Here is an 11,578-nt window from a genome sequence, read left to right on the forward strand (position 1 = left end):
CTCTGTGACATTGTTAAAGACCATGCGGTCACATGCTGCATCTTGCTGGACAATACTGATGAATCTTCACTCAGGTCTGCAGCCGATGTTTATTCTCCCCCCCCGCCCACGTTTCACTAACTGCATTTCAATAAACTACAGCACCCTATCTGAGGGAGTAATATGGCCCAGTTGCAATTCCAAATTACATCCAAATGACATGGCAAATTGGAAAATTAGGAGGGGAGGGCGGGGTAATTTGCTCCCAAACAGGGTAAAACCAATTCATTAGTAGAGCAGAACCATGAGGGCAGGGTTACTGTTGTCCATAAAATATCAGCGTCAGCGTGGATTGTCTCTCTCATCCTCACCTTTTATCTCTCTCCCATACGCATCCACAACTTATTGTGGTTCACAGCCTCAGACACTAACGGTCTAAGCTCTGAACTTTGGCATTCAACTTAATGTCTGGTAAAAAAAAAAAAATTGAACTCTTGCTGTTACTGTAAACAAGATGCAAGCAACTAATTATGTTTCCTGGGAGACTGAAACCCAACCTAGCGCTACATGTGATGAGGCTGTTTTGTTTTCTGTGTGCATGACTAAGGCGGTGGTGGAAAACAAATGTATAAGGTTTCTCAATACAGAAAAAAGCACCTGCATTCTTACCAGCTGATGTCATTCAGCACCTGATTTTCATTCCTTCGCTTTAGGCAGTCCTCACTGTTGCATACCTCCAGGGGATGAGTGATTATGCTGTTTAATCTACCCCTCCCAGACCACCGAACAAGACCCCAAACCCCATGTGGCTAACCTTAAACTGTGGGTGAGCAGTGAGGGCACAGATACCAACACCATCTCAGTGTAAGCCAACTGACTTAACTCTATAGTTTTTCCTGCCCTGCTTCAGAAGTCCACTGACATTTAATTGACTGAAGTTGCATTGTATTGGGGCTGCCAGATGAATACTGTACACTCTACACACATGCTACCCAAGTTCTACTGCACTCTGTGGCCCTGGTGGAATGCTCCTGTGAAGGGGCTGCTCACTGTCACCCTGCATCGTGACGTGATGCTTTCCTGTGTGATGCTACACAGTAAATGAGCAGAGGAAAACGCCATGCCAGAAAGGACAACAAAAAGCCTTTTAAACCTTAATGCATCACGGAGCCGTCGGCCTAGGAATCAAAAATCCACAGCCCCACCCCCCTCTTCTTTCTTCTCCCACTGGCACCATATGTATTTGTTGTTGGTTCATCACATCATCGGTGACAAGATAGGTAGCAGACATGACGACTCATATGACACAGTTGGTGAGTGTAACAGTAAATCTTAAATAGGTGTATTTGAGGGTGGGGCAGCTTGGATTAATTAAGCCTATAAATCAAAATGTACCTAATAAAATACCCAGTGAAGGTCAAATTCCAGCTGATCACCAGAGAGATGCAGCACCAGAAGACCCCTTTGAGGGATGGCGGTCCTGAAGAGCTGCAGTGGGCATGAAGTCAGCGACATGGACCGCAGTGTTCCTGTTTAATTGATACCCCAACCCCAGCTGGGACTGCGTGCTGCCATTACCCTTACTGGGGTTGCTAGGAGATGAGCTCCATTTGCAAGAACGTATGTGCGAGTCTCACTCTCCTTGCACAGGGGCATGACTTTGATTGGCAGCCGTCTATTACATGTGTGCCAGACGGTTGTCCCCTCCAGCCACCCCCAGCCCCCAGCCGAGGAGGGAAAAGACCACAGACGGCCGATCAGCTTGAACCCAGAGAATTTGAGGGTTCTGGTCTCTGACTTCTGTCGATCTAACAGACCTGAGGGCTTCACAGGGGACCCGTTACGGCTCTTGCCATCTGGTTTCCTCTTCCTCTTCTCTGCACCCCCCCCCCCTCCTGTTCCGCTAAGGTAACTGTCCAATCGGTCAGCAGAATGGCCCAGGCAGTTGAACTCAGGCTACCACAACACATCTCCCTGCCCCGGACGCATCTGTCCCCAGCACCAAATCACTGATTGTTGATGCATCACAGGCTCTAGGTCATTCTGAGCTGGACTCTTGATGGTTGAGTAATTTACCATTTCCTCTTCCCAGCAAAATATTATATCAAGTTTCTGCAGCATAGACAATTTGATAGTGACAGCCATTTAATATACAACAGACTGGCAAATCAGAGTGAATTTTTGCTTGACCACCAAAGCATTTGGTATGGGTAAAATGTAAACCTCGCAAATACTCCTCACCCTAATGTTCCTCTATATGTATTGTGAGCGATGGCCTGTTTAAGATATTCTAGGTCAAATGCTTAGGAAATCCCACGTGCAGTACCTGAACCTTATACGCATTAGTTTTCACAGGATTTCTTTTCGCGGTATATTGTGCTGTGCCTCAGGTGTGTCCCGCTTGTTCTTCTTTGGAGTGAGAAGCAAAGGACTTAGCAGTATATGTCGGCGCTGACGCTCTCAAAGGCAAATCAAGCCTAGGAAACATTCAGAGCGCTTCGCGTATGCTCCCCTCCCCCGAGATTCAAAATGGGAATATTACACAGCTGTGCCCGTCTTCCAAAGAAGCATGGCAATAAAAACCTTATTTACTCTTACCAGAACCTACCGTAATCCACACGTCCCATCGAAAAGTAGCTTTAAAAAGCATAACTCCGCGTTGAAAGGTTTTCTTTTATTGTATTTCACTAATACGAGAATTCTTCCAGACGTTATTGGGAAGGCATGAGGATCCTCTAGGGGTTTGAGGAAAACACAAGATTATAAATACGGTTGCAGTATTGCAGCGTAAACTCACGCGGTGCGCTTCGAGTTATTGCGCGCGAGGGGAAGTGGGTCACGCGGTGCGCGCAAGCCGAGTCCCGGGTTCTGATTAACAGGTGAGCCGAACCACGCTCCGTCGGCGCCGCTTTCCATACTGAGCCTTAAGTTTCGCGTAGACGCACTTTTGTTGCCAAATCCTGTGCCAGGAAACACTATCAAGCATGATGGGAACTTTTGCGAATAAAAATATACAAAAATAAATACATTTATTTTCAGCTACAATGCCTTATCCTCTAGCTCGTCTTCGCTATTTACTGTGAAAAACGGCTGTACTTCACACCTGTCCTGCAAGGTTGGGAAAGTATTTACTTTCAAGTTAAAAGTTTGATATAAAATGTTATGTGTTCATGTAATTGTTGGGATTTTAAAACTGGAACAGACAATGCGGCATTTGCGTCTTGGCACAGAATTTGTCATTAAAGGAATTAAAGCGACAGATGATGCTGATGATGACGATAACATGGATAAACAGAATTACATTACCAGTACCGCGAAAACACAGGTGTTACTTTATGTACTTGAGCGGAGACTGCTCATGTAAATGCGACAGGAACTGTTTGTTATAAATGTTTAATCCTGGCGTACGTGAATGATGCTGTGTGTTAGACTTCTTGACAGCTAACGTCTGGTGAGCCGCACCCGAGCACGATTTTGGCAAATTACGGTGACCTTCTGGGTTGTGGGTGTCCCAGCATCCTTGGTGAACGATAAATAAATTAAACGGAATCTAATATCTGATCGCATGGCACGTGTCCGCGGGGGGTGATGGATGGATAGTGTCACGCGGGCCCGAGCTTTTCCCGCAATCTGGGTCGTTAGAGGTCAGAGGAAGTTCTTCCGTAAAGGTCAAAGTGGATTCCATTCCCAGATGAGAGGGGCGTCTTTAGTGACATCAGTGGGCTGGATGTGAGACATAACCGGTGATTAATTAACAAGTTGCGATTTTCAAAATAACTAACCCAATATCACACATAAAAATATTTAACAGAATGGTTTCTTAAATATTTCGAAATATTCGACATTTCTAAATGTATTAACATTATGTTGTTAGAATATAACTGTAAACTGTGAATAACAGAGTGTGAAGTTTACTCAAAAAAGATTTTCTGTGACACCCTTGATCAAAGAAATCCTCCAAATTGCTTCAGTAAATCTCTGCTCATAGAAAAGGGTTGGCTGTGAAAATGACATGTATCACCACCGATTTTTGGGTCTGGTAACACATGCATATTTTTAGTCTGGCAGTCACGATCACCTAGTTTATTCTCATATGATGTCTCTCCAGGTGGTTTATGCAGGATGATGGGAAGCCTATGGAATAGCTGTAGCATTCTGGTTCTCAAACATGGAGAAGAACTGAACGTGAGATTGTTGGGGTAAGCTGGTTACATTTTCTAGCACAGTACGTGCCTGTTGTTATGGATTAATTATTTCTTCAGAAATTTGTAAATGTTGAGGTGTCAACAACAATGTGTGTGGTCACCCCACTTAAAATGGCTACTTGGTTGAGCCCCATGGTAGTGGAAGTTCAAACTCTTATACTGCGTAGTTGTTTATCTGTACCCTTTCTTCAGAGTGTAACCTACCTACCAAAGGAGTTGTTGGCTTTGATGGACTGGGTGTTTCAGTGCCGGCAAGCTCTGGGGATTAACAGGTTCAATTCTATTGGCATTCATGCACAGGGGGAGACGTACAATAAAAACTCATATAATTATATTTTATGCTCTGTTAAATAGCACACATACTCATGCTTCCAGTTCTCTGTGTGAAGTCGCTGTCTCCCGGGAGGTGATGTTGAGATAATGAATTTATCTCATACTAACAATCTTTGTATGAGTAGCCTGATCAAATATGCCACTGCGTTTTTGTTGTCATGTGCTTTCAGAATTACAGGAATGAAGAAATGCCCTCATTCCTCATTTCCTGTTGTGTTAAGATGAATGAAGACAGCAGCATTAACAGACAGTGTTTTGAGACGATGAAAGAAGTGAGAGGTTTTTATTTCTGTGTTTTGAGTTTCTCTCTGTTCCAAGTGATGATTGTTTCGGAATAGCCGGCTTGCCGTTATTTTGTTGTGTTTCCTGATTTATTACAGTTTAAACACTGACATATAAAAGTAAAATATATCGGCTTGGAAAGATTTAGTGAATGCTTCCAGCTTGGTTAACGTGGTATAATTAATTATGGGATATAAAAATGGGATGCTAAATTGAACATGTGAAAGAGTATAATCTGGAATTTCGGTTTCCTAAACAGATTAAGGTAAAATTCCATATGCCAAGATGAAGGGCTGTGTGGTTGGGGTGGGAGGTAGATACACACAACACAGCATCCTGCTTTTCACTGCTTATCAATAATCAGTCATATAGAGTGATATGAAGTAAGGCTTCTGAAGGTAAATTCTTCAGTTTGATAACATTTCATTCTTTAAATGGATCACCTGATGCTCCTGGATTTCTGGCATATTCTACTGAAGATAGAAACATGTACAACAGCTGTTTGTAGAACAGGATGTGCACCCTTGTCTTCCTTCCCTTTAAAATTTATTTTTTTTTGGACATAAATTATATAAATTACATCTGGGCATTTTTTTTAAACAGCAGCAAGTGGTCCAAGTATAATGAAGTCCTTCAGAACCACAAACCTCTTGGCTAAATTTTCAGATCCTTAATTGTTGCTGCTTATAAGCCAATTTCTGAAGTAATTTATACTGCAGGGTGTAACACAGCACTTTAGATTGTCATTGCGGTGTTGCTTTTCCCCCTGGGTAGTGGCCAGATAGCTAAATTAGTATGAAGGTAGTGGTATAAAATAATGTGGGAAGGAATTACAAGCAATGCTGATGAACAAGAAGCCTGCTGGGTCTGTTGATGCAGTGTTAGTGACTGCAGTGGTATTCATGATGCTTGTGGCTAAGCCAATGAAAATGTGGCAGGCTGCATTCTGTTGGCTACGTATGTGAAGGGGTGGGGCACAGTATGCGGGGTAGCTCTTTGATGATAAAGAACAGAGCTGAAAGATGGGGAGGAGAGTGTGCTTTTTATTTAGCCATTGTGATTAACGAGCCCCTACCTGACTCAGGAATCCTTGCTGTTTGATGCTTCTCTGCATATTGCATGCCCTGTGTATGTCACTTACCATGCTTTTCTCAGTGTGCTTATGTCATTTCATCCTCATTGCAGCTTCTGAATGACCTCATGTGAGGGCTGGGACCTAGAGCAATTATTAACGGCGGGGGGCAATGGCAGGCATCTCACCTTAAGCAAATTGATTTCAGGGAGGCAGATGGGAGACAACTGCCGGATTGGGGGTGCTGGCTAAGCTTGGGCAGTATTGCGGTACCCCCACCTAGGAAATTTTATCAGGAAATACCAGAATAGCGTTGCCTTTTAAAATGCTGTCAGAATACCATTCACTGTAGTGCAGTGTCTGGGTTGCAGTGGTATAACTTCTTGATGACTAATTTTACCACCACTGAATAACGGAACGACAGATGTCCGGGACTTTGCACATCATTCGTGGATGTTAGGGAATTTGTGGGAGACTTCTGGAACTACTGGGACAGGTGTCGGAATTCTGACTCGGAAAGTCAGAGGAAGCTACATAACCCTGACCTCAGAATTCAAGATGGCTGCACCCTTTATCAACAGAAGTTAAAGCTGTAGTTTTATACTGTTTATTAGCACTTATGTTTTATTTGTGGTTTATTAAATTGGTTGTACACACAGTCCTGTCTAAATGCTATCTGTGGACATGTTGTTATGGTGTTTTTATGTGCAAAATACCACGTAATGTGTTGTTATCAACTGATATTGCTAACAATGGCTAAACGTTAACTGGGCTAGAACTGAGGCCTGTTTCAGAAAGCAGCATTTTTCACTTAGCTGGATAACTTGTCGGATTTAAGGTATTCTGGGCTAAATGTAAGTGAACGGAGATAAAGGCCATTTAAACTCAGGTAAATTAATTCTGATAAGTTATGCGGGTAAGTAAGAAATCTTGCTTTTTGAAACAGGTAACTGGTATTGGTAAATGGCTTTCCGACTCGCTGTACTGGAATGTGGTTAACTCGTGTGTGTGATGTCTTTCCCAGCTTCGACCTCTGACCTCCGAGGTAATGGGAACGCAGCATTAGCTCTTGAGCGTGAGGGAAATGAGCCGGAGAGTGAGGCAGGGGAGTGTAAAGAGGGGTCGATGGGGGGTGGGGGGTTCTATTTACTAATTGGTTGGGTAGTTCTAAAGGGGTCAGCAAGCAGGTCTCAGGTGTCTCATTAGCATCTGCTACTTCAGCACCTTTGCAGCAGCTGCGTTTCCCCGCCTGTCCCAGGCTCACCTGCTGCCCTCTCAGAGCCCAGTGTGGTAATAAGCTACTGACTGTTCCACTCAGGTGATGGGAAGTGTGGGCACCTCACATGTTCACCTGAAGCTCCACAGGCCGTGTCTCCAGCTTCCCCAACCAGCCCCTCTTGGGGTGAGATATAATTGAAGGTTCCTGCACTCTCATCCATCCATCTTTTATAACTGCTTATCCAGTGCAGAGTTGGCGAGCCCAGAGCCTAACCCCCAACAGCACAGGGGGTGTGAGGCAGGGGCCACCCTGGAATGGCTGGAACACTCATGGGATTTTATTAATGCTTATTATTGCAGCAGATTGTTGATAACTGTACTGCAGGGAGGAGCAACGGGCCTCCTTAGAATTAAATAACACCCGACGACTGCATCTTTTATTGTGACATTAAAATGTGTTTTCCATTCTAAGCGTGTCTCACAGGCAATATATTCTCTGGATGCCTGTTTTTTTAGTTTAATGTATGGGTCTGCGTACACGTCTAGCCTCAGCTGCTGGAGGGAACATCTATGGGTTTTTATTATTCTATATCTGACAGCGCATTGCAGAGCGCAGTAAAGTAGGGCAGCACTTCACAGGTGTGGAGGCTAAAGATGTAGGCTGGTAATATGAAGGCTGTCAGTTAAAGTCCCCACGGGGACCGTGTTGTCGTGCCCTTGATCCCGATACTTAACCCGAATGGCTCCAGTGTGGTGTGCGAATGGCTAAAAACTGCCATTCGTTGTCAATGAAAACATTAGTGAGTTAAGTTAGTGTAATGCAGTGTTTCCTAGTTCGCTCCTCGGGGACCCACAGTCGGTCCACGTTTTTGATCCCTCCAAGCTCCCTGCCAGACAGTCCGTGGACAATTTTGCTCCCTCCCAGCTACCGTCAAAAATGTGGCCTGTCTGTGGGTCCCCGAGTCTTGGATTGGGAAACACTGGTGTAATGTGCTTAAATGGCAGGTGTGGGGGTGTCGTCCAGCCTCTTCCCCCTCTCTTTCTTGTATAAGCCAATGCCCAGCAACCCTCTCTCTTCATTCCATTCTTTTGTTCTTTGTCTTCCGGTCTCGCTCTCTGTTCTCTCTCTTTCTTTGCCCCCCCCATCTTGCTTTTTGTCATGTTTTGAAGCTTGTCTTCCCCACCGCCTTTTCCCGCACGCATATTTAACAATGATACACAGTATATGCTTATTCCAACGCTTCGGTCCCCGGCACCTATACCTGCAAACCCCTCTGTCTCCAGCTCTCCCTTCCAACTTACACGAACGGCCGTAATTACCTGCTATCAATTAAGCGCTGACACTTTAATCCCACAGGGTGAAAGGTGCAGTAGTTTGTGGAGGCGATTTGGCAGCAGGGTAGTTATCGCTACTGTCTGGCTCTACTTGGGAAGAGGTCAGGGAGCTTCACTGTCTCTGATGCTTTTTAATAGATCCCAGCGATAGACAAGGAGGGGCTGATTTAAAGTGCTTTTAATCAGAGTAGCCACAGCACAGCTTGCTAAACGCCGGTAGGCAGTGTCCAGTAAGGCAGTGTTTGGGGGGGGGTTGGCTGTCCTTTGTTCGTACCCTCTCTGAGTGGCACGAAATCGGCGTGGCTCCATTGATAGCGCGTGTAACGAAGGATATTAATATTAACACGCCGACAGTAATTAATATTCTCAATCTTGGAGTCAGTAGAGTCAGGCGCAGGCGACGTTACAATCTCACTACATCTAATATTTATGCCGCCTGGGCTGATCGCTTAATATGAGTAATATCCGGACAGCTAAAGTGGAGAATTGCAGCAAGACAAATTACTGAAGAAAAGGGATTATTTCCCCCCTATTATTACAGGAGTCAAGTGAATACAAAATAGAAAGCATAAAGACGGAACAAAGGAGTTTAAATATGAACTCCTGTCTCTGTTTCCCACGCAAGGCTGTTGCAAATGGTGGTTTGGTGCGGTAGGAACAAGAAAAGAAAACGCCATTCTGAAGTCAGTTTGGTTCTTAAAATAATGCATATTGATTTGGGTAAGACTTCCGGTATTATTATTCTTAGTGAGGCTCAGGCTGTTATCTGCCGCTGCCCACGTAGATGTGCTGGATGCGTTGGCGGAGGTGGATTGGGCCAGAGGCGTGGGAGCTGATGCTGAAGTCTCCTTTAGGGTAAAATGTAGCGGGATTCCAGCCAGGGTTACAGTCAGCCATTCCTGCTGAGACTGCTGTTAGCATCTAGAACGGCATGCAGGTGGTGTGCTGCCCCCAGGACGGCATGCAGGTGGTGTGCTGCCCCCAGGACGGCATGCAGGTGGTGTGCTGCCCCCAGGACGGCATGCAGGTGGTGTGCTGCCCCCAGGACGGCATGCAGGTGGTGTGCTGCCCCCAGGACGGCATGCAGGTGGTGTGCTGCCCCCAGGATGGCATGCAGGTGGTGTGCTGCCCCCAGAACGGCATGCAGGTGGTGTGCTGCCCCCAGGACGGCGCACAGGGTGGTGCCCATGGTCAGCTGATCTCTAAGCCATGTGTGAACTATTAAAAATGGCAGTACTAATGGGGACACTGTCAGAATCCAGTTCTTCCCCTCATGTTTTTTTTTTTTTGCTTTTTCATTGTCTGGGTCTGTGTCCAGCTTGACCTGACAAATCATGAAGGAAAAGTGGCTTGGGAGAGGATAACAGCCGGCTTGATTGTCCTTAAGGAATTTTAGGGAGGCATGAGCTCTGTGCTTCTGTGTGACCATCAGCTGGTAGGAGTTTACAGAGTGGGATGGAAGACTTTAAATGCTTTGACCTAGGGAGTAAATATGTTCTCATACTCATTATGCTTCTGTTTTAAACATTGAGGAGTCAGTAAAAGATTCATAATCTGTTCCACCTATCAATGGGTAGTTTCTCATGTGCGTTCATGCGCTGCCTTCAGCTCCTGTTGGGAGCCATGTGTCTTACACGTCTCCTTACACACAATGACCCTTCCTACATGTGTGGGTTCTCACTGTCTCATTTTGACTGCTGCAATCAAACATTGATTATTTTTCATCAGTGATCGTTAAAAGCTGGCAGCCCCGTTAATCACCTCGGCATCTTAATTATATGCCTCTGATTTCCTTCAGGATTCAGACAAGGGTGTTTCCATGGGGAGAGGTACAGTCTGGCCACGGTGCAGTCACTATTTCTCTGCTTGACACGACAACGATTGTGGTGTTAGGAATTGGATGGTTACATGCATCCCGCGACTGACTTGGCACACAGACCTGTCTGACATACTCGCCCTGAGATATAACTTCATCAGCAGGCCATATTCAGGTCAAATATGGCAGCATCAGTGGGGCATCTTGTGAAATAGTCGATTTTCTGTGACGTATCAGAATGGCTCTTCTAAACAGATTGAGAGTGCAAAAAAATGATGATCCAATTTGGTGGTGACACTTTCCAGGAAGTTGACTGGAAATGGCAGATTTTTGTTGATGCCTGGGTTTTTGTACAGCTTATCTCTTTTTTTAATCTAATTTTATGTGAAACCGATGAAGGCGTGTTGATGGTGGTAGCAGCAATCACAAGATTTCAGTAAGAGTGTTTTGACTAAGCCTTTGTTTCTTTGACTGCCCTGCAGAAAATGTCTTCTTTCTTTCTCTCTGGTTGCTGTCCAAAGTGCTTTTTTTCATTGACTTGCCCTTTTTGATGGTTGGACTGGATTTTATCCTCGTTTCTGCTCTCCTTCAGACAGAGAGAAAGCATGAGGCCTGTCAGAACCATTCAGAGACCAGGAGCTGAGATGGAGACCTCACCATGCAAATGCCATTTGCCAGAGTACTAGCTGCCCCAATGCATGCTGGGTCTCAGACTTACATCCAAAATGCTCATCCCGGGAAAAAAAAACCTGTTGGGGCCCAGGCCAGATTGTGATGATCATCTCTGTCATTCCCACTGTTACCTGCATTGCGGATATTCATATCGCAGTCATCACATCTGTCATCAAAGATATGGCAATCAATACCTGCAGCACCACAGACATCAAAACTGCTGATTTCCTTGTCATTTCAAAAACAAAAGCATCTTTTCCAGCTCTTTTGCCAATAATATTGCTGCAAGTTTCACTTCTATGAGCTTCATCATTGCTGCTATCAACATCTCTATTCCTATGAGCTACACCATCATCTGCTTCCCGGAATCTGGCCTGTACGCATCCATTTTGGCACTGTATTCTGGCTGGGAAGTGCAGTACCTGTGTAAAGAACTAGGTGTTTTATTTCCCACTGATCGTGTCTTGCTCTCTGTGCTCATGTTGTTAGTCTTGTGCTTTTCAATCCACATGTCACTTTCTGCTTTGAACGATTCATGTTCACTGTGCTCTGCACCTGATGCTGCTCTGTGTAATACTACCCGCAAGGACCCTGTGTGTGTGTGTGTGTCTGTGTCTCTGTCTGTGTGAGCAGTTCCGTTTATGTGTCTATGTATGCATGCAGTGA

Source organism: Paramormyrops kingsleyae, chromosome 23 (assembly GCF_048594095.1).
Source record: "Paramormyrops kingsleyae isolate MSU_618 chromosome 23, PKINGS_0.4, whole genome shotgun sequence".
Lineage (NCBI taxonomy): Eukaryota > Metazoa > Chordata > Actinopteri > Osteoglossiformes > Mormyridae > Paramormyrops > Paramormyrops kingsleyae.